The following is a 5524-nucleotide window of genomic DNA, read 5'->3' as shown; positions in this document are numbered from 1 at the left end:
CTTTGAACCATTGAAAAATAAATTCATTTTTTGTCTCTAAGTTGGGTATTACTAGAGACTTGAGTCATACCATTGGCTAGGAATCGTTCCCACTTTGCCCTTACTTTTCATACCTTGATAAGTCTATGAAGGTAACACAATGTGTTCTTTATAATATGGCAATTACTCAATCGTAACCAATGTAGATGAGTCATATACTACCTAATCATATAGAGAATGGACCTAACTTGAGTGGACTACTTTTGCTACTGGTGGTTTATATGAGTTATGGGTTCATTCGTACACTTTGGTTATGACTCAGGGGTTCCCACTTGTACCCATAATAGTATGGTTGATCTAGGGAAAACCTACAGTATCAGTTAGGGTGCTACTTTTACGCTAAGGTACGATTGCTATAGAAACCGTAAGGGGGAGTCATACCCTTACATGAGTTCACTTTTCATCTTTTAAATAAGGATCTTTTGGTTATTTTCCTTTCCTAAAAACCTAACCAATCTTAATATATAAGGCATTTTATCCTCTTAAGTCTTTATTTATAAGACTTAAACACTACAAAGGGTTCTTGGAGCAAGATTCTTGTTTAAGGCGTGTATCTCTTCCCCTCTTTAAATAAATCTAAACCTATGTATTTCACACTTGGATTAGTAAATGTACATGGTGGTTTTGAAATCAAATGAATAGGGTTTTATTGTTAATAATGAATAATATGGACTATTGCTTAGAGTTGTGTTTATATATGTAATTGTTGAGGCTTTGCACGTATGAGTGCTTATTGTTTGTAGTCTAACCAATGAGTATTGAGAAACCCAAATATTGATGATTGTTGCTTTGAATATGGCCATGGTAAGGGCGTGTACACAAGGTTTTTGTGAAAATATCTAAGTGAAATGACTAGTTACATGTTGACAATGTATTGAGCTAGGGCAATTACCCAAATATGTATGAATAATTGAAGAATGATAATGTGTAGGTATTATGAGTAATGTATTGTGAGATTAATAACCTTATTGGTTAATACCTAATTAAATGGTGAATCCCTAGACATGAAAGTGAACTTGAATGGAGTATGGAACCAAATGTGGTGAAAATATTATATAATGTTGTTATTGATATGTGAATAGTTTATGTGGATTTTGAGGACTACAAATTGAATTGTATAATTATTTGAATGAAGCCATTGACCTATTGAGATGGTTAAGCAATGAAGGCTTCCATGAGGACCAAATGGTAATGTATAATGTTGAATTGGCTAAATGAGCCAACGCTCTTAAATGAAATATAAATTGTATCATTGTAACTGCATGAACTAATGGGTCAAGAGTTCTAATGTCGACCAAGGATGCCAATGAAATGACTAGTGATTCGAGTTCCCACACTAATATAATGATGGGTGGTTCAAATTCCTCGTATCATGACATAGCTAATAATTCAAGTTCCTAGATCGGTGATATGTCAAGCGATTTGAGATCCTATTCTAAAGAGATATCTGGATGTTAGAATACCTTATCAAATGACACAGCTAGTGATTTGAGTTCCTAGACCAGTGATATGACTAATGATTTGAGTTCCTAGTTCAATGACATAAAATGGCTAATGAATCAGTTCCTAGACTTGTGATATGACTAGTGATTTGGGTTTCTACATTGGTGAAATGACTAGTGATTCGAGTTCCTAGTCTAATGAAATAGCAATAAGAATGGTCGAATGAGTCAACTTTTTGAAAGTTGTTCACTCTATGTCTTATGAATGAATGATTTGAGAATACATTCTAAGACTATATCCCTTGTGGAATAATATGATCGTGTTGTGTATATCCATGTGTATGGGCATATGGAAATAATGATGTTTTGCCTTGATCTCTAGATTGCATGCAAAATACCTATGTGTAAGAAAAAATGTAAAAATATGAATGGTAATGATATGGTGATTTATTGTTTAATGATGATGATATATTAATTCGTTCTTAAATGATGATGTTATTTTATCCTTACCCTTTAGTTACATGCTAGCATTAAAACCTCTAACCGTCTCCGGATGCTATGTCAAAATATGACATAAGGGCCAGAGCATCATCTTCTTTTCCAACATAGTGATTAGTAGATATAAGTGGTTCGTGCATTTAGTTTTGACTTCTGAACTTCCTTTCTTTATAATAAATTCATCCTTTGGATCATATCTTTAGACTTATTATATTTTGACTTGGTTTGGCTATCATCGGGGGCTTGTCCTAACATATACATTTATAAGCTTTGGTTTGTATAGAGGTGTTGTGGATGATTGTGGACTTAAGCATATTTGGATAGCTGCTGAATCTTATGAAATGGTTAGACATTTGATAATTTATGTCACTTAGTCATATTTGCGCTATCTTTTTATTATTATCATCGGGTTGTATCCGACTCTTATGGATTGTTGTTGATGGATAAGTTGGGTTGTGGGGTGACCTTCGATATATGTGTGCTTAAGGTGCCCATATTATGTGGATATATTTTGGGTCATGTCAAGTTGGTATCAGATCTTAGGTTCATCATCAATTTAGAGTCGACAACACCGTGTCAAGTAGAGCCTCTTTTATAGTTGTGAAGCGCTCCACACTTATAAAAGAGGGTCTATGTTACATTCAAGGAAATATTTCCCTTTATTGTACTCCAATCTCAAGCTGTAGAGTTTAAGGTCTAGTATTTCTCTGAATATGATTTCCTATCTTTTTGATCATACCACCAAAGAGATCTTATGCTCAGGGAAACACTTCTGTTCCGGTTAGGGGTAATGTGGATAAAGTTCATCCGACTTATAGGGTTTGGACCTGGGCTAGAGTGGCGGCTTCTTATTATCTTTGTGGGGTTCCTCTAATCACCACCAATCCTGAATATGAGAGTGGCGTTACTTCTTAGTTACCTAAAAGGCATGCGAATAATACCAAGTTTCGTCGCTCTATCAACCTTTTGACTTAATTGGTAACCTTTCAAACGGAGCGTGGTTCTTTGGCTACTGTTTCTTATGACGCTGTAAGAGTTGGCCAATATATTAGGTTGAGTCCTTTAATGATCTCTATTATGTAGGTTGAGAAAGATCCTCAAGGCTTCATTGATGAAATAGGGATGATTTTTGGAATTATGCATGCTTTGGAGATTGAGGTCATTGAATTTTCTTCCTACTAATTGAAAGATTTAATGAGGGAGGAAAATGGAAAAGTGTTTCTGAACTTGAAATAAGGGAGGATATTCGTTCAAAAGTAATCTTTGAAATCCATCAATTGTCAAGTTATTCTCCTAAGATGATGTCTAGCATGAGGGCTAGAATGCAAGTTGGTCTCAGGATTGTCCCGGGAGCTAGTTCTTGAAAGCAAGGTGGCCTTGTTAATTGAGAACATGGAAATTTCTAGATTGGTTATATATATGAAACAAGTGGAAGTTGAGAAAAGAAGAAAGTTGGATTTAGTGAGATGAAAGGAAGGAAATTTAGGCCTTCTGAGAATAGTGGTGGAGATGGTGACAAGTAGCCACGAAAGAAGTGGGGGAGTTTGGGTTCATTATCGTCGGCTAGTGTTCACTCTCCTTACGAAAGGTTTGTTCGTAGTTGTCATTCTAAATTTAGTGGCGGGTCCCAGTCACAGGGTGCCCAAGTTCAGACTAGTGGTGCCCAGTTGGCTTCACCCCGCCCTCATTGCAGATTCTGTGGTTAGGATCAGCGTGGTGAGTGTGACAACTGGAGAGGCATACATTTTAATTGCGGTCACATCGAGAACATGCAGTGAGTGTGCCCCTCTTGTATGATTTCTTTTACCAAAAGGGCCGCTATTGCCACTTCACCTATTCTCGACTAAAAATATACGTAGAATAATGATTCAAGTTAAATAAGCTAAGTTAAGGTGAAAGGGAAAACTTGGAGTAATGCTCAAATCTTGTAAATAATATCTAGGATAGATATTATAATGAAAGAAATCATTATTGGTACTACAAGTCTGGCTCCCATAAGTAGGGATGTCTGCAAAAGTAAATGATCGAACGCGGGCCCCAATTAGCCTAGAGGGTGCAACTAAAGAAATAAATAACAATAATTTCATTAATTACCTATAACTCAAACCATAGCCATGAACCTATCTGTGTCATAACATACCATAAATAACTTCTCAAATATGGACTCGAATCAAAACTCATATAATCATCATTATCATCATTTTCCGTACTTGAACAAGAACTCGTATCATCAATTGTTGTGCTAGAACCTGAACTCATATAATCAATTGTAGGACTTGAACTGAAACTCAATATAAATAAATCATTGAACTTTGGTAGGAACTACCACAACCTTCTAAGTACAAGTTTTTCATAAGTATCTTGTATCTAGCCTTTTTAACCATCACAGTAAACATTATAAGGGTATACGTACTTATTAAAGCCATTTAGGAGCTAGTAAGATTCATAGCCTAAGTGGTCCAAAGGGGCACACTTCTATTCTTCAAAATTCGTTTGAAAGAAAATTCTACCCCGAACAAGGCTAAGGTATCTAAATTTACTTCTAGAAGTTGAGTAAGCCACTTTTAGCCCTGTGATAGCAATTCTACCTAAGGAATGAATGACTAAGTCAATTATGCCTAATTTAAGGTTCCACTAAAAATAAAGCAATCTAAATAATACTAATTATATATCTAAGACCTCATTCCTTACCCCTATCTAGCATAATATCATAAATATAAGATGAATTAGCTCAATCTATAAGGAAGGTAATCCTAGCCTACCTAGACGCCGAAGAAAAACTTGGACAAATTCTATAACGCCCCAAAATATCATCCCGAGATGCCACACGGTGCCCAAGCTTATATGTAGCCTCAAGCTAACCCTTTAAGACCAAACACTACCCTTGGATTCCAACACAACAACATACACGCTACGCTAAGGATATATATTTAAGTACATATCATATCACATCGCACATGGCATGGAATATCGTTAGACTGTACATATATGGAATGACTACACACAAACCAACCGAACAATACACTAGTCTGATATAGCCTCTATACAGTAAAATCAACGAGCCACTGGGACAAACCCCCTAACTGACTCAACAGACCAAAGTGATCACAAAACAACAGCACCAAAACTAGCAACTTGGTCCTCAAACCATGAGGACTCACCACTGAAGGAACGCAGATGCGTCACTCGGATATCACTATCGCAGCTACGGCTGAGTACTTGAACCTACATCATGGTAAGAATGTAATCCATAGAGAAATATGTGGGTCAGCACAAGATACGTACTGAGTATGTGGGGGTGCATGCAAAATATAAATAATATCATAAATTTCGTAAAAACGTACATATGGACCATAATGACACACCTAGCTTGATTTAAATTGAATTATGCAACTAATAACATATTAGATTGGAAATGTAGGAGAAAAACCTCTTAAATCATTATAGATCATGATAGGAAACTTGACTTACCACATCAAAACTCGGAGTGACTCGGTATTTCATTAAACATAACTCTTATGGACAGAGGAGTTTCCTATAACCGA

The sequence above is a fragment of the Capsicum annuum genome, chromosome 11 (assembly GCF_002878395.1).
Source record: "Capsicum annuum cultivar UCD-10X-F1 chromosome 11, UCD10Xv1.1, whole genome shotgun sequence".
Classification (NCBI taxonomy): Eukaryota; Viridiplantae; Streptophyta; class Magnoliopsida; order Solanales; family Solanaceae; genus Capsicum; species Capsicum annuum.
The sequence above is the reverse complement of the archived record's forward strand: the minus strand, read 5'-3'. Positions refer to the sequence as shown.